Raw genomic sequence first — 24,461 nt, forward strand, 5'->3', positions numbered from 1 at the left:
CTAGGAAAATTGCTAAAGGTGAGAGTAGGTTCAGTGATTCCAGGAGAATTGCTCAAGTTAAAAATAACACTGTTGTGTTAGACAATGGAGAAGTTTAGCCCATGAGTCACCTTGCATTAAGTGGTAGAAGAGATGATGGAGGTTTGGAGGCCGATATTACACCTCATGAGGATTATTGGTGGGTAAATGTAAGTGATCAAAATTCAGAGATACCAGATGAAAGTGATTTGGTTGTACAGGAAGGTATAGGTTTCAATTAAAGCAATGAATGTTTAGTTAATGAAGATGTTGTTGTGAAACCTAGCAAATCTGGTTTGGGTGATGGTGGTGAACAAATTCAGGATGAGCAGATTCAGGATGCTTCTCAGTGTACTTCAGAATTAAGAACAACCCGTGGGAGGGTTATATAGAAACCTAGTCATTTTGATGATTTTTTGTGTGATTGAGTATTTTCCTTTCTTTTGTCATTTTTCTTCTTGTCGTCCTCTTGCTGTTTCACCATGCCTTTGTTTTCTTCCCCTTTACCTTCCCTATTGTTTTTTTTTTCGTTTGTGTTGTTAAAAAAATAAATAAATAAAGGGAAGGGATTGTGTTGTATTGGTGGTATGTAAAATTCATTGTGTTTCACATATAGAACATTAAGTTTAGAACAATGTGTTACATTCCATTTTCCACTTATAAATGTTAGGTCATGAAATGTTACACTCATTTCTTGTCTTGTACCTGGAGCTGTTCATTATTGCTGTGGGGTTGATAATAAAGAGATTACTTTTGTATTACTGCTGTCTTCATCCTTCGATGAAGTTGCTTCAGTTTCCTACACGTCAACGTTCTTGGATTGTACCTGTGGCTGGGTTCATCACTTGCACCAGTTGCGGGGCTAAGGTTTTACAGGAGGGGAGGCAGGTGCAGGAAAATGTGGTACATTTTTTAATATTGGCGGGATTCGTGTGAGAGTACAGCTTGTAATTGAAGTACAGTGTGAGGATGCGATCATGCTCTCCTTAGTGTCTGCCCATCTAGTGTGGTTTTGTCATAAAACGCTCATGCATGCTTGGTTCAACATGTGCGTTGTCATCACTTTTGGGGGCATTGTCTTTACTGCTAAACTGCAAAAGCCACATAAGAGATAGTCGTATTAAGTGTTCTGCATTTCATGGCTCCGATGCTCATTGCTGCTGCTGTGCTCTGGTGATGTGCACTCCCTTTATTTATTGTGCAGTTCTGGAAGACTTTGGGAGTATTTGGAGCATTTTCTGTTACAGTGATTTGCACACCTTGTATTTAAGTGCATGACAATATATTGTTTTACTCTGTGTGCTTCCTTTTTTACGGTGATGTGTACAGTTTGGATTTAGGTGCATTACAGTAACTTTTCTTGCACTGTGTTGCTGGGCTTGTGTGTGCTTCCAACCTTCACAGCAACATGCACACTTCGTTTAAACTTGTGTGCGTGACATTTTGACACTTCTCAGTACATGCTGCCAGTATTTGAAAGTTACAGTGATGCGTTTACCTCAGTTATCCATGAGATGTTTTTCCAGCCTTTACGCATGCTTCTAATTCGGTAATGCGCGCACCACTTAGCAATCAGGAGGGTTTACAAGCCTGTGCCATGATTTAACTGGTGATACACTCCTGCACATTTATGGTGATGTGCACACCTACATTTGCTTTGTAATTGTGTTCAACTGGTGATCAGGTGTAGAAGTGAACTAGAAGTGAACTATTAATGCTGGGTTATACATGCAATGTTTAGTTGGCACTGCTTTGTCAAATATTCCTCCTATGCAGCAAATACATATTATTAGTGAGAAATTATAATTTAAGCTTGGTGGTACTTGCATTATAATCTTTCTACTGGTTGTTGTTGGTTAGTGTAACGTGACCATGTGTGCTCGAACTTTCTTGCTCATTCCACCAGCACGGTTCTTACCACTGACGGGTGAACCCCTAATGAATTTACAGGAGTGGAAAGAGAGAAAGCCATACAGAAGGATGGTTCAGAAGAATTTTCTACTTCAAGAAGGAAGAAAATACTACTTCATAGTTTAGGACCAGAGAGTTTAAGACTATAGGGTCAAATGGAATGAAAAGTAAGATCTACAGTGCGTGGGGATGAGTTTAGACATGCATTAGAGGATTTCGATAATTACTATCAGCCAGTCCGGAAAATGAATGGATGGAAAATTACAAAGTGGATAAGGTCTTGGAGGAGAGTAAGAGATTTGTGTTGGAAGGGTGGCCTACAAAAAACACACTAAATCAGGAAAGTAAGAAATGTTGGGAACTTAGGAGCTCATTACGATTGCAGGAGGACCGCCACAACCAGCCCATCGGTGGTGGTCCCTCCACCAATCGTAAGGGCCGATCAAACCACCACATTACGATGGCGGTCAGATTGGGGGTGGTCAGACTGCCACGGTTTCGTCAGTCAGATTGAATCCGACCGCAAGTCAGATTAGGATGTCAATCCATGCCAGCCTTTCCATGGTGGTTCAAAAGCCATGAAAAGGCTGGCAGGGATGAACATTGGGGGCCAATAGCTGCCCCTCTTCCCCCTGGACCTTTCCTTTGAGTTTTGGTGGCACTTATGGTGCCCCCTATATATCCCTGTACCAAGTGACAGGCACTGCATGGTGCCTGGCATGTAGTACAGGAATGTGTACAACATCCCTTTTTAACATTGAGGGGGGTGCTGCAGCCAGCCAGGTGGATTTTGAGACTACCATGGTGGCGGTCGCAACCTAATTCCTATTGTGGGACTGCCGCATGGTTGTTGGGCGGTACCAGATAGGAGATGATGGCGGACGGACTGAAGTCCGTCCGTCATCATAATGAGGCCCTTAGAGAGGATCTCTCTGTTTCTGTAAAGGGTTTTATTGAGAGGGCATAAAGTGATTCCTCCCAGTGATTTGAGAAAAAGGATAATGGAATTCATGCGTGAAGGGCATTTAGGGATTGTCAAATCTAAAAAAAGAGTCACGCATTCTTACTAGTGACCGGGGTTAGATTTGAAAATGGAAAGATTTGTAGTTGTGCTAATGCTGACAAGTCACAGAAGACGTTTAGACCTCTCTTGGGAAGGATTGAATTACTGGAAGGTCCCTGGCAAACTTTAGTTGTGCATATTTTGGCCCCCATTCTGGATAAAGAAGGTGTGCCAAGGTTTGTCATTATACCCATTGACTAGTATTTCAAATGGCCGGAAGTGGGAGTCTTTTCCAAAGTGGGTGCAGATGTAGTGGTTTCATTTTTTGAAGGGGCCTTACTGAGGTAAGGTATTCCTAAGAAATTGTTAAGTGACAATGGACCACAGTTCAAGGCCGACAAATTAAAAACATTCCTCTCCAGGAATGGAGTTTATGCAGTGCACATGGCAGTATACCATCCAGAAGTAAATGGTTGTGTGTAGAGGTTCAACCATGTTATTATAGGAATCGGGAAAAGGAAGTGAACTAATTAATCTGGGCATATAGAAATACTCCATTAGTGACTGGTTATAGTCTGTTCAGAGTTTTGAGAGGATCTGAACCATTCACAAAGGATAATCAAACTTGGATTTCGGTGGACATGGAAAGGAAATGTGGTTACGGAGAACCTGATGCTGGCACCACGGTGCATATAGAAAGATTATTATGATAAAAAGAAAAGAGTTAAAGATGTCATGTTATGGAAGGGTAAATGGGTGTGTATTAAGATTGATCACAAAGTCAAGAAGGGCAGTGTCAATTTTTCTCGGTCTCTTCAAGTGTTTTTGCTTTCTCTACCAAATTTTCAGATGGAAAAGTGTGACACTTTGATGTAACAAAACATCAGCAAATGATAAAAGAGAGGAGAAAGATACCAGTGAATGTTTGAATGAGAACTAGTTCTGACAGGATTTGGTTGTAAATGGAACAAGAGATTCACTGCTGGTGGAGAATAGTAGTGGAAACTACAGAGAATGAGTGGAGCTGTGGAGGAGAGAAGATTGTAAGAGCTACTACAATGTGTGAGAGAAGAGATAAGAGTACTTCTGATCAGAAGGAATTTTCCATGGCTACTCACAGAGGAAGGATTATCTCTATACCCAAGAAGTTTAAGGATTTCATTGTGGGATAATTGTTTCATATGTAATATAAGTGTATTTGTGTTACACCATTTTGCTATCTATTGTATAATGTGGTGACACATAGTTCTATTGTATCTTGAGAGATCAGGACTAATCACTGAATTCCCCCGCTGACCTATGCGATCAAAAGATCCTACGTAGTATGATTCTAGGCGTTAATACCTGTACAGAGAGGACAATAAGTAGAAGCGGAAGAAATTCAAGAGCAAGGGAGGGTGGGGGGATGGGAACGCAGTTGAATAGTTGTGCATGAGTTGTTAGAAATGCATCGAGGATGTATGTAAGATACACTAGGAATGATATATGTACTATGAATGTTCTGAAAAACAATAAAATCTGGTTAAAAACATAATTATATTGTATCTTTTAGAGTTTTTGCAATAAGTATTTAGTATGACTGAGTAATTTTTGCTTTTAGTGAATGTATTGGGAATTATAATTTTTTGTTTTATTCAATTCAATTCATTTCAGTTTGTGATATTTGTAAAGTGCACATCTGCCTCCGAGGAGGTGTCCCAGTGTTAGCGGAGAACTCTGAAGGAGCAGAGGAAGAAACTGCCTGTCTAGATCCCTGCTAGACAGATGTCAAAAAGTAGGGTTTTGAGGCAATGTCTTAAAATGGATTCAGCGGGAGAGCTCCGTAAGCTGAGTGGCAGTAAGTTCCACAGTTTAGAGGCAAGGTGGGTAAAGGATCTGCAACCTCTCTTGGCTTTGTTTATGCACAGAATTTAAAGCAATTTGAGATTATTAGATATCAGGGATCTGGAATGGAGATAAGGCTTGAATCTGTTGCTCAGATAGAGAGGACCTTTGTGAGTGACTGCCCTGAAGACAAAGGTAAGTGTCTTAAGTTGGATTCTCTTGAGCACAGAGAAATCTTCAAGATAAGGAGTGCGGAGGAGTTCTGGATTATTTGGAGCTGTTGTGTTAGAAAAACCAGCAACACCAGATACAGACTGATGGCATAATCCAACTTGGCCGCAACCAAGGTATAAACAATCATTTTCTGAGACTCCTCCGGAATAAGGCTGAACATCCTTCTGAGAGACCGCAGGGTGGCAAAGGAAGCAACAGATAAAGACTTGATTTGCGGTTCAAAACTGAGATTAGAATCAAGTTTTCCCCCTAAATTCTTAGCCATCGGAGAAAACATATATTTTTTCTGATATTTGTTGTTTCCATTTTATTTATCTTTGATGGTGCACTTTGTGTATTTGCTTGCTCTACAACCAATCAATGAATCAATCCAATCTTCCATTCATAAGTACAATAGCACTGATTTCTAGACATTGTGCATTACAGAAAGTGGTGTTGAGAATAATACTAACAAATTTACCTTCTTTACACATCATATGTTCAGGGGAAACAACAATTACAACACAGTTTTAACCATGCAGTACCTTTACCTCGCAGTCAATACCAACATTTGTCTTTACCACACATGTCACTACCATGCATATGTCTTTAACACGCATGCCAACCATGCATGCCTTTACCACACATTATAGGTATATACATTTACAACTCATGGCTTTTTTGTGTGCAAGTTTATACGTAGTATATAGGTATGAATTGAGGTAAGTATATATTAATTTAATTGATAGAATTTCTATGATATATTTTAAACATTGATAATAATGGTAATGTGTACTTTAATTAATTTTTTTAATAAAAATATATTAATAAAACATATTCTTAAAAATGTAACATTAACCCTTAGGGACGGGTTTCAATGGATATAGGAGTATCGGGTGGGACAGGTATTAATTTTAATACTTGAGCATTAGTAGTTAATGAATACAATGGGGGTCATTATGATAGTGGGCGGATCGCCACCGCCCGTATAGCGGTGGCGATCCGCATGCCAAAACCTACCGCTCGCATTACTTTCCCCCCCGCCACATTACGATGGCGGGGGGAACACAGGCGGACGGGAAGACCGTCTGCCAGTTTTCCGCCCGGTAGACAATCCGCCCGACTGCCTACCGGGCGGAAAAGCCCAGGAATAGGGTGGCGGTGCCTTGCAGACACCGCCATCCATATTATAATCATTGCGGTGAACTTCTGTTCCATGGTGGGCCATGGAAAGGCAGGCGGTTTCGTCTTTGGGGGCCCGTTGCAGGCCCCCAGTGTGTTGGAGGGGTGGGTGGGTGCACATGGATTGTACCTATGGTACCCCCCTGCATTTGAAGGCCCAAGGTGACAGGCACCGCGCGGTGCCTGTACCGTTGTGCATTCAAATGCACAACATGCATTTTACACATTGCGGCGGGTGCTGCTTGCAGCACCGCCCGCCGCTATGTTTAAAATGCGGGATGCGCCCGCCAGTCTGGCGGGTGCATCCTAATGCCACTTGCAGGACTACTGCGACAATGGCGGGCGGTCCCATTTCCCGATACGGTGGCAGACGGACAAAATACGCCTACCGTCGTAATGGGCCCCTATGTATGAGTATTAGTGTTAAGAAATTAAAACTTAAATTTAAAATTAATTATTTAAAATATTTACAGGACTATTACACAAACCTTTAGGGACAGCATGTTAGGGATATAGGGGTATTGGTTGGGGGGTGTATTAATACTCAGGTATTAATTGTAATACTTGAGTATTAATTAAGTAAGACCTTTTAATAAATTGATGAGTATAAGCGATAAATAAACACATAGTGAAATTAACCTGTAAAGTCACAAAAATATTTTAAAAACATAAATGAATTTTTCAAATAGTTTTTTTATGGAAAAAGAAGCACTTTTAAAATGTTAAATGTAATAGACAAATAATTACACCATGTTTAATTCTATAAAATAGTTTTTTTTAAAAAGTTTAAAAATTACAAAAAATGTATTAAATAGTAACAAGCATAAAATTTTTTACAAAAATATAAAATGTTTTGTTAACAATGTTTAACATATTTATTTAGAATTTCTAAAGTATTTTGACGAAAATTGTCCTTTTTTTCCATTTTATTTTCAGGCTTGATGATCGCGGTTGAGTATCTGTTTCTACAGCCGGTAGAGCATTGCGGTCAAGATCGGATGTATTGAAGTGTTACATTGAGGTAAGAACAATTTACTTAATTTCTTTAGACATATAAATGGCTAAGTTTATTGTAAGGATGGGAGGTTACAGTATAGAACTGTTTTATTTTGCTGTTTTTACAATGTTAACATCCCCATGCAAGTTATGTGTGTATACCCATGTCGGGTCACTGTTTTCTTCTTCAAAGTAGGTTAAAAAACGTTGCAAGAAAAATGGTCATTACTTTTTTAAACCTATTTGAAATAAAAGCAACATTAAAAAATGTTGGTGTCATGTTTTTTAAACAAAGACCATGTCATTGCTGGAGAAGCACTGGATTACTACTGGATTTTTTTCTATCAATTTCATTTTGGAGAATGGATTTTCTTTTTCGTGAATTTTTTAAATCATTGTTTTTCTTCTGGATTTTGACTTTTTGGGATTGCTGTTTTTTGACGTGGATGGATTACTGCTAGATTAATTACTTAGCATTTTGTTTTGAGGAATGGATTTTAATTTTGCTGTAGGAGATGGATATTGTTTTACAAAACATACATTTTCAGGAGCCAATCTTTTTTGGGATGTTAATTTCCCTTTGTGGATTATTGGAGTACTGAAGACTCCTGGTGATAGGTGGTATGTAAAATCACGAAACGTTTGAAGAAAGAAGACAACTACAGGTAGGAATCCCAATATATTTTTAATTTCTTAAAAGAATATAAAAAATGCCAATTTAATTAGAAAGTGTTGTCAAAATAGGTAAGTAATTTTACAGGTTGTTAGTGTGTGTTACAAGAATAGGATGTATGCAATATTGTCCAGTTATCTGAAGCTCCCAACAATGGAAATTGATGGATTGTGTCCAACAGCTTCTCAGACATATCTTTACTTTTTTTTTTAAACCAAAGGGTTCAGGCTACCTGACAATGATTGTGCCAGTCTAATTTTTTGGAAACTTTGTGTCTTCTTCAAAAATTCCATGAAATGTTAAAGGATAGTGTGAGGTCTGCCAAATGATTTGCTGAAGGAATTGTGTCACCCCTGTATGGCATTGTAAGTCTTTGCTCCTCCCTCTAAGCATGTCAAATAACAGTTCCACAAGTCAGTGGGAAACCGTGACTTCCTCCTGTGACCCAACCTGCTTAGGTGGCCAATCCATGTGTCCTCGAAGTATTTTAGGAGTGGAGCTATTTTTTCTTCATTTTGGGTAAAATAATATGATTCTGTAACAGATGTGTAGAATTCCTCAACACACTCTGATGGTACAAAGCACAAAGCAGTTGGCCGATTATGACTTTGGCAGTGCTGCGTCGGCTCTGCATCAGCTCAGCACCACCAGGGCCATGCAGGGACCACCTGCCAGATTACAAGTACAACTCGTGTCTGGCAGGGTTTTCTTTTGCCATTCCATGGTGGTGCTCTGAAAACAGGCACCGCAATGGGAATGCAGAAGAAGTGTAGTCTCACTACTAGGCTTGTTTATGGAGGAATTATCACCATCTACGGTACCACTCCACACTATATAATTCACAAAAATTTAACTGGATGGTCTAACTACTGTGCTATAATTCTCAGTTGTCAAAGAAATATCATTTGTTTTTTATTTTTTAGCAAACAATGAAAATGAAAAAGGGGTGATAAAATGGCAATCCTAATTGTAAAGACGATAACCCTCACTCACCCACAGGTGACATGCTTCATTATTGGGTTCCCTTTTACACACTGCGACCGCAGTGTGGGCCACAACTCTCCCTCAAGAGAGGAGTGTGAGGTGTTTTTAAATCATCCAAGGTTTGTGAGGGTGAGGGGCAGAGTGCAAAATAATAATCAAAGGTGAATTCATAGGAGGACAGAATCAACTTTAATCATTGTTCCAAATGGATAGAGATAAAACAAGCAAAGTGAAAACAGGGTTCTGGATATTCCCTATTATACTCGGTCAACATGTTTCTGCCTGTATGACCTATTGGTTTGTGGCATTCCTCAGGGCCAATTTCTAGTCACTCTGCTGTCATTGTGAAAATAAAATAAAATCAAATACCATACTGAATTTTATGGCATAACTGTGGAACCAGCTGCAGTAAGGTCCACATTCAAATCCAGACTATTCGTCTAACTCCACCTTCCGATTGTCCTTTAATTGCGGATCTCAGGAATCTACTTTCCCGGAAACTCCATCTAACAATTAAACCCCCTTCAACCTTTTTTTATTTTTATTCCTGTTAAAGATTAGGGAGAATTAAATATTAATTTGTGTAGCTAATTGCTTTGGATAGGCATTTTTCCTTTTTCTTTTTTACAAATTATGTATCTGAGATGGTTGGAATCTTTGCTTCTGGTGATTTGGTCTGCACTCTGGGGACTTATCTGATAAAAGAAAACTCTTGTGATTGACAGTCTTAAGCCATTGTGGCCCTGATTACGATGTTGGTCGGAGTTGCCCCTGACCGACATTGCTGCAGATGGGGAACCAACCGACCTGAGTTTGGCAGTTCCGGACAGCAATTAGGATGCGTAAACTTACATTTTTCAATGGAAGCTTGTGCTGTGGGCCGAACCCCCCCTCAACACAAGCTCCCATTGAAAAATGTACGTTTTTAAACATCCCTGCACAGTGTGGCAGGCACCTCGTGGTGTCTGCCACAAGGTGCAGGGATAGGGCCATATGCGGAGGGACAACGGGAAAGGGGGCCCTGCTAGGGGCCCCCAAAAACACTTTCCGACTGCAGTTCCATGTCGTAAAGGCCGACTTAGAACTGCTGTCAGAAAGTACCATTATTTTCCTGATAGCGGAAACACCGGCCTTAAGGAATTATGAGGCCTTTCCGACTGGCGGACGGGCTCCTTGAGCCCATCAGAACCAAATCAGATTCACCGTCCGGTTTAACCTCTGACCACCGTCATGGTAATATGGCAGTTGGAGTTTAATCCTACAAGGTCTGGTCAGAGGCTTTCTGACTGACATTTTAATTAGACCCTACTTGAAATCAATGTACCTGCCATGAGGAAAATGGTTTTGAAGCGTTATTTCAGACACTATTTGCGCGAAATATTTTAATTTCTACAGTAAAAAAAAACAAGTGATGTTTAAGTCTAAATCTTTGTTCCGTATAGATAGAAAGTTGTTAGATTTGCTTATGCACTGATTTCTAAAAGATTAGTGACCTGAAAAAGTATTTTTCTTTTCATACACTGTTTCAGGTGTTTGGTGATTTTTCTTGTCTTCTCTTAGATTTTCCTATTTCTTTCTTGAGAATTTTGGGGCCTGTGGAAAAGGAAACAAAAGTAAATATTTTATGGTGTAACATAATTGATTTAACCACCCTAGTCACTGTCAAGCACCTTCCCTGAGGTAAGTACCTGGAGCAGTTAGAATAGTAATTTTGCCCCCCTGCCAGTATCCAGCACCTGCTCTGAGGTAAGTACCCAGCGGGAGTTAGAATATTAATTTTGCCCCCCAGTCACTATCCAGCACCTGCTCTGAGGTAAGTACCCGGCAGAGTTAGAATAGTAATTTTGTCCCCAGTCACTGTACAGCACCCTCACGAGGAAAGTACCAGGCGGAGTTAAAATAGCTATTTTTCCCCCCAGTCACTGTCCAGTACTTGCCCTGAGGTAAGTAGCCGGTGGAGTTAGAATAGCAATTTTTTTCCCAGGCACTGCCCAACACATGGCCTGAGGCAAGTACCTGTTGGAGTTAGAATTTTAATTTTCCCCCAGACACTGTTCAGCACCTTTCATGAGGTAAGTACCTTGTAGGGTTAGAACAGTAATGTTATCCCTAAGTCACTGTCCAGCACCTTCCCTGAGGCAAGTACCTGGTAGAGTTAGAATAGAAAGTGTTACATCCTGATTTAGGTGTAATACATTCTTTCTCTAGCTTCCCTGTTACTTGCTGCTCAGCCTGTGTGCGTATTGAAATGGAATGTTGATGAATGCCTGGCCTGTAATAGTGTCAGTTGGAGAGAGTGGGCTGAGCAGTAGGATGCTGCTCCTGGTGGAGCATATACATTCAGCTTATAACCTGTAACTAAGACTTATCTTATTCTTTAAACCTACATCTTATAATCTACATGGCCTGCCTACTTAGTATATATCTTTAATTGCAACACTGGCGAGTTGGGAGCTAATCTATGCATGCAAGGTGATTGAAGAGGAAGATAAAGTCTACAAGTTCAGGTGAGATGTCGCTCACCGGTGTGGAGAGGGGTTGCAATGTGTTTGGGCATTTACTCGCTCACAGGGATGGAGGATTTTATTCAATTTTGCTGAAAATATCATTAATGTGGTTGCTGCCATGACATGTTGAAGTGGAGAATTTTACTCACGTTTGCACAAAATATTGTTAATGTTGTTATTGTCATGCCATGGTGAAGTCGAGGATTTTAATCACTTTTGCAGAAAATACTATAATGTTGTGTGCCATGTTGAAATTGCATATGCAGTAAGATTGCAAGGAGTGAATTTGTTCCAGTTGAGGAGAGTTTTTTTATGTGAGTAGCATTTCACATATAGTGCCGCTGGTAATGCAAGGTATGCAGGAGAGGGTGTGCATGTGCTGTTGTGTTTGGGTTAAGTGGTTCTAAGTTTAGGTAGTGCCCTGTTGCAAGGATGAGCGAGGGTTGAAAGATACTCTTTGCCTGCTGCTGTAGTAAGGGTTGGAAGATGCCCTCTGAATACTGCAGTAGTAAGGGTTGAGAGTTACCCTTTTTCTACTGCTGTAGTAAGGTTTGTAAGATACCGATTTTGGTTATTAGTGAGTGTGGGTTTTAAGAGTCCCATTTCTGAATTTATGTAGTGTCCTGTTATTCGGGACGATCGACACTTGAAAGATACTCTATGCCTACTGTTTGAGTGAGGGTTGGAAGATACCCACTTTGTTTTGTGCATAATGCCCTTTTTCGGAAGAGTGCTGGTGAAAGAGATTCAAGATTTATTTTTATATTCACAAGATGCCCTGTATTTGGGATGAGTGTGGTTTGGAAGAAACCCATTTCCTACTGTTTAAGTGGGGGTTGAAAGATACCCATTTTGTGACCGAGTCCTAAAACAGTTTTTTAAACTGCGTTTTTATTTGATAAGATTTTCTACACGGGAAAGTGGTAAAGAAGTGTTTTGTTATGTGTAATACTTTCTAGCTTACATTTCCTGATGTATATTTATTATTTTCTAAGGTGGAAAATGTGTTACATCCTGATTTAGGTGTAATACATTCTTTCCCTAGTTTCCCTGTTACCTGCTGCTCAGCCAGTGTGTGTGATGTAATGGAATGTTGATGAGTGCTTGGCCTGTGAGAGGGTCAGTTGGAAAGAGTGGGCTGAGCAATAGGATGCTGCTCCTGGTGGACAATATACTTTCATCTTGTAATCTGTAACTAATACATATATTATTCAATAAACGTACATCTTATAACCTACATGGTCTGCCTACTAAAGAGATATCTTTAATTGCAATAATAGGCCTCCAGTCACTGCTCAGCGCCTCGCCTGAGGTAAGTACCCAGCAGTGTAAAAATAGTGATTTTGCCCGACTGTCACTGTCCTGCAACTGGCCTGAGGTAAGTACCGGCGTAGTCAGAAAAGTTATTTTGTCCCCCTGTCACTGTCCGGCACCTGCCCTGAGGTAAGTTATGTACCTAAATGTGTGTCCAGTTATGTCATTTATTTGACGAATATTATTAATAATTATTACAGATTTATTTTTTACTTTTTCTATTGGGAATAATGTTTTGTATGGTGACTTACAATGCTAGGACTCCAGTAAATTTACTCAAAATCAAGTGTGGAGCAACTCTGGATATTCTTAATTTAAAAAGAAAATGTAATGAATAATTATTTTTAGGATTTAGCTGGTTAATACTAAGGGGGGTTTATTGTAATCATTGAACTTACTTGTGTGGATAGATAACAGTGTCGGAACAGCAATGTCTTTTTCTCTCCTGCTCTCAATGGTATGTGTGGTCGCGATTGAAGTCAGTGTACCACTGACCACGAAATGGTGGACAACTGAATTTATATGTTTTTACATGATAATCGATAATTCATTATAAAGTATGTTTTGGAATGTACTTTTTATTATGGTTAACGATCTGACACAATATATTTTTATTTTGTTGGGTGAAAAATACTTTTTTTACTTCCTCACATTTAACGACAGCTATCTTGTTTATGGACAAGCTACACAGACAGGGTTAAAGTAACAGAAGGACTACTGTGTAAATAAAAAAAAAGTAAAGGTGTTTAATATGGTACAAGTTATATTTTGCTAAGACTTACTGTGCTACCTTATTTTATATATTTTTCCGGTACTTACTAGAATTCTTTTCTTATGGAAACATATTTAATTTAATATGATTTAATAATACGATGAAAAGGTAAGCGTGGTAAAGGTATGCGTAGTAAAGGCACTAATAATGTACCCCTATGTAAGTTTGTGGTAATGACGTGTGGTAAAGACGTGTGTTGCACTGGTTGACGAGTTGTAAAAACTGTGTTATAAAGGCATGAGTGGTAAAGGCATGCGTTGTTCCCTCATACATCCAACATTCAGCCTTCAAAGGCAGCGAACGCTGCTACTGGTTAAATTTTTGCATTTTGCATTCTCTAGTACCTTATAAATGACTGTTAATCTTCCTGTTTATTCAACCACACAAGTTCATAGAGGCCAATTGACCAAACTAACTGGAGTGTTAGAGAGGATTTTGCTAAACCGTTGAACCAAGATTGCATCATATGATTAAACTCTTAGCCTCTCAACAGGCTCTCATTTCCTTCTTTGGGTACAGGGTAAGGGCACAAAGTGAAAACAACAACAAGGAAACAGGGGTATGAAAAGTGTAATCACTTTCTTCATGCCACTGCCTTCATGACCTCTGAAATTAGAGGTTAAAAACGACAGTGCTATGGGTATAAAAGGGACAGTGATCGGTAGCATGAGCTACCCAAAGCCACATTGGTGACCATTCATATAGAATTTGGCCATCCAATGGCCTTCCATGTCTGCATTTCAATGTGGGAATTTCAATTTAGACTTTAAGTGAACGATGCCCTGAGACAGTAAATCCTTTCACTCTGTTAATTCAATAAAAGTAACTTATAGTTTATTGAATATATAGGCCAAAGAGTGACGGTAATTGCGAATATATTTCATACTATGTTATTCTTAACAGTATATTTTGCAGGGAATACAATAACCACTGCAAATAGTAGAATTAACACTTAATTTTAAATTTAGAAAAAATATCATGACTTTGCTTGAAAGACATATTAAAATCCTTTTATTCAGAGTAGTGAAAAAATAGTTTTTTTGTTTTCACCTATGAAACACCAAGCTCTGAATGCAGTGCAATGGCAGTTGGAGATATTAATATTTATGTATTTATTTATAAATCGCAAAGTAATACCCAAAGGCGTCTAGGCACTGAAAACCAAGTGTGAAAACCAATAGCTAGTGGCACTCAATCCTCATGTTATAGAAGGTAGACTAAAGGGAGAAGCCAGGTTTTAAGGCTCTTCCTAAAAGAAAGTGAGTCAGAGGAGTTTTTTAAATTGGTTTGAAAGGCAGTTCCATAATCTAGAGGTGTTAGTAACAAAAATTTTGCCCCCCCCACCCCAAATTTACATGCTGAAATCTGGGAACCTCCAACAGCTTTAGAGACGATTACCGGGGATTTCTCGGCGGAACACACCAGTGGAACTGGTGCTTGAGGCATTCTGGTCCGTGACTGTAGAGTGCTTTAAAAGCAATACACAGGGGTTTAAAGTTGATCCTTTTCTCCACAGGAAGCCAGTGGAGGGATTTAGGAGCATATTTAGCTGAATGATGTCTAGGGATCCCTAGTAGTATTTGAGCTGCCGCGTTCTGAGGAACCTGAGGAACCTGTAGTTTGTTAAGAGACCAACAAAGAGAGCATTACAGTAGTCTAACTTGGATATGATGAGCGCAGAGACGACCAATTTTTGAATATCAGGAGATATAAAAGGAAATTGTAATGTAAAGAAAGTAGACGAGGTAATGACATTTACCTGATGTTTAAAAGACAATGCTGTGTCACATATGACTCCCAGATTCTTTGCCTTTGCCACTGGAACAGGGAGCAAGATGAGTTTCTGAGGCCACCAGTCAGGGGACCAAAAGGAGGTGTTACTTCCGAAGAGCAGTACTTCATTTTTACTTGAATTTACCTTCAGGTAATTACCCAACATCCACTTGTTAATCTTTTGCAAACAGCTTTGGAACTTAGAAGCTGTGACCTGGATATTGTTTGTGTGTCATCGGCATACAACACCATGGTAAAGTCAAATGATTAAAGAAGCCTGGCCAGAGGGTTGACATATAGATTAAAAAGAGAAGGGCTAAGCGAAGAGCCCTGTGGAACCTCACATAGGAGTTGAAAGGTGTGTGATGCATAGCTATCGATTTCAACAAATTGTTCAAGCTCAGGTAAAAAAGATATAAAAAGAGAAAGAGCTACACCGCCTATGCCAATTGGAGACGACTTATCAGTAAGCTGTGGTCCACCATATCGAAAGTTACCGAGAGGGCCAAAAAGCGCAGAGCGGCATTTCCTCCAGTGTCGACTGAATTTTTAACCACCGCCGCAGCAGTAATGAAGCAAGCTCTGTGCTGTGCTCACTCTTGAACCCTTACTGGGTAGAATCCAAGACATGATTATTGTTGATAAAAGTAGTCAACTTTTGATTTATAAAATTTTCCAGAGGCCTTTTTTCCAAATCTTTGGAAATATTCTATTCCTGTTTTGACAACAAAGTTGAAAATTTCAGGGAGTTGCTGTGCAATAAGATCCAGAGCTAAGCATGATTTTGGATTTGCCAGGGAGCCAGCTTTAGCTGTGCGAACTAGTTTGAGAACCTGATCAAAGGAGACGAGCGAGAAATTAAATAGCCGAACTGAATTAGCTATTGAAGGGCCATTTTGGCCTGTTTAATTAACAACGTCCCCTCTGCTCTCATCTGTAGGACTACAAATTTGCAGAGAGGGATTCAAGGAGAATGCGTCATAGAGACTGTGAACTTTTTCACAAAAAAAGACACTAGAGTGCTACAAAAGGTCTGGTCAATGGCCCAATTTCTGGCTCTGAGGTTCTAAATTTCTGAACCGTGGCAAATAATTATTTAGTACTGTTGTTTGCAGATTTTATTTTATCAGAAAAATAGATGGGTTTTCGACTTGTGAATCAATTCTTTGTATCGTACGATCATCTCCCTATAAATTTCTTTCTTGTGGTGGCATCATTTTGTCTCCACCGCTTTTCTTGCTGGTGGCATTGCCTTTTAAAAAACCTAAGTTCCTCTGAGAACCAGGGCTCAGTAGGGGTAGCTCTGTTTGCCGGATCAGTTTTTGATGACACTAGGGACTGTACTGTTGAGCCAATCCAAGAGTGATAGTTCAAGGATGCCATCTCTGGATCGCAGGAAATAGCGGGTCTACTATTTTCCAGTTGGGCATTGAATTCAGTGGTGTCTAAACTGTGCCAATGGTGCTGTCGTACTTTCTGGTTGGAATACACGTATTGCCAGAGGTAATGGGTACAGATAAAGTTAACAGAACAGCAGAGTGATCTGAGCAGGGTAATTGAAGAACACTCCTGGATTCTTGAAACTGGCTGTCCATAAAGAAGGCATTGTGCATATTCCCTGCCCTATGAGTAGGGCCCCTAATAATCTGTTCTAACCCTACACTAGTCATCAAATCAATAAGGTCACTAGAATCTTTATCCTGCAAATTATCCAAATGGAAGTTGAAATCACCTAATATAGTGCAGTCCTGAGAGTTGACCTTATACTCTAATAGCTGGCCAAGTGTTTGCATAAAGTCAGCTCTAGGACCCAGCAGGCGATAGATGAGGAGCCCTTTGAAGAAATAGGTATGGCTAAGTTCAATTTTAAAAGAGAGCACCTCACAGTCAGGTTTAATCGTAATATCAGTAAAGATTGCCCTCAAATGATATTGGTAGACTATGGCTAAGCCCCCTCCATTTTTTCTCATCCAATCTTGCCTAGAAATCGAGAAGCCTGACGTCAATCAAGCCAGATGCAGCATCAGCTCAGGTTTCCACCACAAAAGCTGTCAAGAGCATGTGCCTCTACAAAATCTGCGTATTCGTGCTTATGTTTTATCAGTGACCGAGCATTTATTAATGTACAATGCCAGGATTGTGTAACCTCTTTTTTCCTCAACCAAAGGGGGGCTGACAGTCTTAGTTGTATTCACGTTGATGTTTGTTAATGTCATATTGCATTCTGAGCACATCCGTAGTGCCTCGTTGTAATAACAGTTTAACACTGGACCAGAGCAGCGTCTCCTCAAAGAATTTAGCTCGAGGAGGTTGCTTCTGGAATAGCTGTTTTTTTTCATGGGTTGCGGCATAAAACCGACAGGGAGGCTGATGATGAGCGTGATCCAAGCACTGACGGGCGCAGATGGGCTTGCTTTTGGCGTGCTTTTGGTGCACCTGCTACGCATGTCTGCTGCGCGAACGTGCTCCCATGTTGGTTAAATCTTCCACCAAGTGCGGGGGTTGTGGCTTCGCCAAACACTTCCAGGAAGCTTGAAAACAAAGGGAAAAAAGTAAAATACTAACTGGGGTCCAGCAACCCCTTAGTCCTACAGCATGCTCCCCTGCTGAGGGCTAATACTGGTAAAGAATATCAAACTAAAATAAACATGAGAAGATTTAAATGCATAAAATCATTTAAAACTGGATTAAAACCCACTACAAGATGGCGTCCATCCTAACCGGAGACAGGCACCTCTGAAAATGGCACATTCATGCCTACAAGGAAATCAAAGTGGGCTGTGGCAGGGTAACCGGAGCCAGGCATCTCCTAATATAAAACGTCAGTGCTACAAGGAAATCAATAAAAAGAGGTAGGCTGTAGCCGTAATAACAGTGCAGGTAAGAGCAACCAAGTACTTAGAAATCACCTTTATGTATGCTGAAGATTTGCTATCTTTTCTGTCTTATCATGTCTCTCTTGTTTCTCCACAAGAGAAGCAGGGGAATGAAATAGGTTCCCGTGCACCAAGACATTGCCTTTGTCAGTATTTAATGTCCTTACTGACATCTCCTTCTCACATGGTGCGGGCTCAATGCTTTCACATACACACGCAGAGTGGGGATCACAGCTTCAGGTAGAGGTGAGGGAAGGAAGCCTCTGCCCGTGGTGGCTGTGCAGGCAGGGGGAGGTTTGGAAGGATGCCATGTTTAATGGACTTTGAAAAGATTAGGACGTGGTGGAGGATAAGGTAGACTTTTCACTTTTAAGTCTGGCAGTAGCCAAGACCTTTTGATCTTTCTATAATATGTATAACATACTAGCATATAGTGGATTTCAGCCACCTCTCTTCATCCATTGATCTGATGTTGTGTCATTCACATTTTGCTTCCGCCCAATACAGCATATCGCATGGGGCAGTGGGTCAGCCCACTTAAGCCACTTTGAGTGATTGTATTTGACTGTCTCACAAGGAGCACATCCGCATACAAGCTAGTTCCTTTGAGTGCCAGTGTGTTTGTTGTTTTTACTTTATAATTACTTTAGTGTTTATTTTGTGTTTAGAGCCTGATATGATAGCTGGATGCATCTGATGTGAACACAGGACACCATCCACCTTTACCAGATCCTATATCCTGCCAATGCTGTTGTTAATTCATTTTGGAGCATCTTGCTATCTCAGTGCTGCCATTTCACAGCATACCAGATTGTATCCATTTGAAAATGAACTGTGTTAAGTTATCCTCTTTTTTTTTTTTCAAACATATTTTTATTGAAAATATTTTCCAATACAGCTCACAGGAATACCCATCATCTCACTCAACACAGTGAGTTTCTGCTTTAAAGTTCTGAAGGAGGGTTGAAGCTCAGACATGCTGCCCTGTCATTATCCCAACCCTTAATGCGTAGTCGATGCAAATATATAGGTTACAGATTGCTAGTAGTATAAGGAATCGACCATAATCTAGCTTCTATAAAGGGCAGGCAAAGTACATTGTTTGCTAATCTACCCATCTTTCTTTTGCGATGGGCTTCGAATAGACCCTTCCAATGGGAAGAGACGATATATAGTGAACACTTATCCTGTAAAAAGAAAATATAAACTCCCTTGTGAAAAAAATAAATTAAAAACAACAGAAGAAAAACAGAAACCCCCCCTCCCCTCCCACGATGGCAGCGGCTCAGTCAGGTAATGTATTGAATGATAAGTAAGTTCAGGAAGGTCAGACCTGAAAGAGATGCAGTGCTCTGATAGAAGAAGGACAAACGGCCATGGGCAAGCCCCGGGACAGAAAAGTTACCAATGGGCCCCATTTATATTCGAAGTTCTTGTACTCATCCCGAAAGATATCAGCCATTCTCTCAAGACTGAGTAGCCTCCACAGACGAAAGGGCCAAAGGGAGATTGCCGGCGCCTCCCTCTGTTTCCAAGCGGCCGCTATGGTCACCTTGGCTGCTCCTATACATAACCACATGAGTGCCTTATCCGCTCGGGTCTGACGTTCGAGTGCCGGGTCACGAAGTCCTAGCAAGGTTTCAGCCATAGATGTCGGGATGGGATATCCCAACATGTCTTTGATGTGTGCTAATACTTCTTCCCAAAAGGGGCGCAGAACCGGGCAATCCCACCATATGTGTTAGAAGTCGCCGAGGAATCCGCACCCTCTCCAGCATCTATCGGAAGTGTTGGGAAAAATCTTTTTAAGTTTGGAAGGGTGCAGATACCAGTCCATCATGGTTTTGAGATGGGCCTCTCTAAGTTCTGTGGAGTGGTTAAATCTCGAGATGTCTGTCCATAAATGTGACCATTCTTCGTCTGAGATGTCTCGTTGCAGGAGGCCCTCCCACATGTTCATGTACCTGGGGCGAGGCGCATGCGCAGTATGAAGTAGATGAGCATATATGAACGTGATTGCTCCTTTCATAGTGGTGGCTTGTGCCAAGAAGGATTCAAAGCTCGTGGGGGATCGGGTAGCTGCCCCCCTGACCTGTGGGGTGAGAGCCCAGTGCCTCAGTTGTGTGTAGTGGTATCTTTTTATGTTCTCAAGGCCGAAATCTCGTTTGCAACTCTCAAATGTTAGAGGATCCGCATTGTGAAAAAGGTGTGTCAAGGCCAGGCATCCACCCTCCCTCCAAGCATCAAAGGGGCCCTCGTGCAGCGCCGGGGGAAAGGCTGGGTTAAAGTGAAGGGGCGTAAATGGAGAAGGAAACGAAGCCCACCTCACGTCGCCCGCCACTGAGTCCCATACCCTCAAGGTAGTGCGTGTAGGGGTGCTAAGATATACATTCATGGGTCTATCTTTCTTAGGCCACCATACCAAGTCCCAAATGGTCCTTCCCGCCCCACATCGATCCATGTGTAACCAGTGTTTTTCAGAGTCAGGCTTGGACCACTCCACCAACTCTGAGCTGGGCGGCCCTATAGTATAACGCCATATCAGGTAGACCTACACCACCCGCCGATCGCGGCTGGCGTAAAATGGCGAAAGAGAAGTGAGCCCTCCCTCCCTGCCAGATAAAATGGAGGATCATGGATTTGATTTTACTGAGAAAGTCTCGTTCCAATTCTATAGGTAAGGCCTGAAATAAATATGTGAGATTAAGTATGTAAGATTTCCAAAATTTATCTTAAAGCCCGCTACTATGCCGAACCTCTCCAGCTCGTTTTGCAATGGCGGGAAAGACCCAACCGGCTCAGAGAGAGACGGAAGAACATCACCCGCAAAGAGCGTGATCTTATGTGTGTCCCCACTAAAGGGAATTCCCCGAATCCCTGGATTCTCCCTAATAGCCAGCGCCAGCGGTTCAATGCTAAGGGCGAATAAAAGAGGCGAAAGGGGGAACCCCTGGTGTGTTCCCCTAGTGTGAGGAAAGGGGGCTGATCGTATCCCATTAACTTGCACTCTAGAGCAGGGTTGGACATAGTTGGCCCGCAGCATAGTGAGAAATTCATCTGCAAAACCGAAGCCTGCAAGGGTGTGGAAAAGAAACGTCCAGTCCACTCTGTTGAATGCCTTCTCAGCGTCTAGCCCCACCAGGACGGCAGGGATTCATCGCTTGTTAGCCTTTTCTATCAGGTGGACTATGCGGCGAGTATTATCACGAGTCTGGCGATTTTTGATAAAACCCGACTGGTCTGGGTGTATAAGATCGGGCATAAGATCATTGAGTCGCGACGCAAGTACGGCGGAATAGAGCTTCGCATCTAGATTTAGCAAGGCAATGGGGCGATATGAGGTGCATAGTTGCGGGTCTTTCCCCGGCTTGGGTATAACCGAGATCACCGCTTCGGCCGTAGATCCAGTGGTCTCTCCAACCTTCGCTATTTTATTAAAAAGCCTCGTGAGATGAGGGAGTAGGTCTGAGGTGAAGGTTTGGTAGAAGTGGGCGGTATATCCATCGGGCCCGGGGGCCTTGTGTGGTTTCAGCGCTTTTATCGCGACCCGTATCTCATCGGAGGATATGGGAGCAGTAAGCGTTTTGTTCCACTCAGCCGAAACTTGTGGAAGGTTCAGCGATTGGAGGTATTCTCGTTGTTTGTCTATAATATCTGATAAGCAGTGTAAAGGGCCTTGTAATAAGTGCTAAAGCTATCCGCCTTGAGCTCATCTTTATGTGTGAGTTCTCCATTCGCCCCCTGTATACCCCCTATGTACTCCCTCTCTCTTTTCTCCTTCAGTTGCATAGCCAAATGATTCCCAATCTTATTGCCCTGGGAGTTCGAGAGATGGCGGAGTCTAAGGAGGGTCAATTCCACTTCTATTGTTATAGATAGCTCTAAGCTTGCCTCGCAACGTCGTCAGGTTACGAAGAATCTCCCTGGTGGGGTGAGTCTTATGGGCTTGTTCAGTGGCGGCCACTTCCTGCTCCAAGGCCTCTCTCTCCCTGGCCCGCCGTTTGTTTAAAGCCGAGTTCAGGGCAATGCATTTTCCTCTGAAGACGGCCTTGAACGCGTCCCAAGTGATAAACTCCGATGTGTCTATAGGGTTATTGTGATCAAAGAAGTTCGTTATCGCTTCTCTCAGCTCCGTACAAAGCGCCTTATCTCGAGTGAGAGATGTCGGGAAGAACCACCTGGGGCCAGACGAGACATTAGAACTCCAGGCCAGACAAACCGAGACCAAACCATTGTCCGACACTGACATAGGGAAAATCTTGGCGTCCCGTAGCACACCGAAAAGTGATTGGCTGATAAAAATGTAGTCTAATCGAGAGTATGTACGGTGTACATGTGAGTAAAAGGTGTAGTCGCGAGAACGAGGGTAGAGAATGCGCCAGGCATCCAGTAGCCCCAAATCCTGTAAGCCCTGTTTGATGTCTGTGGGGAATGTGTTCGCGTCAGAGCGGTGTGGCTGAGTGGTGTCCAAGTCTGTCTGCCAAGTCAAATTAAAATCTCCCATGAAAATCGTAGGTCCTTCTGCCAAATCTTGGATTTTTTCCATTAATGTGGTTAAAAAGGCTTTTTGACCAGTGTTGGGTGCATAAACCGCCACAAATGTACAACATTTGCCCATCAAAAGGCCCTTGACCATAACGAAGCGACCGTCTTTATCGGTCTGAACAGCATTTGGCTGAAACTTCGCGGAGGAGTGGAAAAGGAGCGCCACCCCTCTATGCTTCGTGAGGGCAGAAGACCTGTAGATCAGAGGGTATCGTTTAAGGCGAAAGCGAGTGTCCTCAGATCGAACAAGGTGGGTCTCTTGCAGGGCCATTATATCTAAATGATGGTCAGTAAGATATTTCCAGATCTTTTGGCATTTTTGGGGTGAATTAAGGCCCTTGACATTCCACGAGCCAATCGTAATAGTCATCTATCGAGTATGGATATCTGTGTTGCTCTGGAAGGCGTAGACCAACCCGCCCCGCTGCAGTATCTGGTAGTTCTCCTATGAGTAACGTCATTAAGGATGCTGGTCCACCCCGAACCCACAAGGTGTAACCTTGAGGAGCCGCCGCCATTTCCCTCCCTAACCCCCTTCCCTTCCCCAAACAGAGTAACAACAAACATTAACACAAATTACAATCAAAATTCAATACTATAAACCCCGTGAGGGAAAGATGATCCCCACGAGGATTTGGTGAGAGCAATAGGACCGAGGTCCCGCCCACGCCATCCCGACCAGAACTTAGACAAATGCTTTAGAAACGGCCCATTTGGAGAGACGGTTCCAACAGGGTCCCCATCTATACCTGTCTCATTTAAATCTTTAGCTGGTCCCCTGAGACAATCAGGAGGAGATCCACAAGTCTGTGATGCAACGTATGAAAGCGTTAAACCCGATCTGGTCAGCAGAGATGATCACCGCACCAGTGCACCATCCCAATCGTGTCAGCTGCCCGTCCATGCTTTGAGGTGACAACGGGTGGGTCCGCGATGAGATTAGGAATCCCCCTGGACAATAATACCCAGGAGAGCGTCCACCATTTCACTACTGCGGAATCGACGCGTGTCATCTGCGGTTCCTACGCAGGCCCGCGGACCAGGGGGAGACCGACGGGCCACCCCGCATACCCTTTTGCTCAGTGGTGCGGGTTGAGTCCGCTTCCTCAGGGGGGAGGCCCAGGACCTCCAGTCCGACCCTCAAGTCTGTGATATGACGCTGTCTGTTGTTGTACTCGAAGCTCAGACCAAAAGGATAAGTCCATCTGTATCTTATATTGTCTTCGCGCAGCTTCGTGGTGATAGGCCTAAATTGTTGCCTCCTAGCCAAGGTGGTTTGTGCTAGATCTTGATAGACAGTGCATGTGTGATTTTGGAAGGAGACATTCCCCCTCTTGCGCGTGGCAAGCAGCACCGCCTCTTTGACCTTGTAGGAGTGAAACTTGACCAGCACATCCCGGGGACGTTTCTTTTCACTTGTAGACAGACCACCCACTCGATGGGCCTGCTCCAGCTTGATGTTGAGAGTTTGTGGGCTCAGGATTTCTGCAAATAGCCCCTCCAGGAAGGCCTCCAGGTCGGGACCCTCCACTCCCTCCTCCAGGTCTCGTATGCGGAGGTTGTCCCTCCGGGCCCTGTTCTCGAGATCCTCAGCTTTAAGTTGTGTGTGGAGCAGTTGATCCTGAAGAGTCCGAACGTCCTCCTTCAACTTGGAGCTACTTATCTCCTGACCCTGAGTTCGCGTTTCCAGTTCAAGTACTCGCACCCCCACTGAATCTACATCTTGCTGTAAGGACGATAGCCTCTCTGTGAGATCAGTCCGCAGTTGCTCCATAGATGCCTTTATGTCGTGGCCAAGGTCTTTCCTGAGCTCAGATTGAAAGTCTTTAAACATGCCAAGGAGATCTTCTTTTGTGAGGGCCATGCGTCA

This window comes from Triturus cristatus, chromosome 5_2, assembly GCF_964204655.1.
Source record: "Triturus cristatus chromosome 5_2, aTriCri1.1, whole genome shotgun sequence".
Taxonomy (NCBI): domain Eukaryota; kingdom Metazoa; phylum Chordata; class Amphibia; order Caudata; family Salamandridae; genus Triturus; species Triturus cristatus.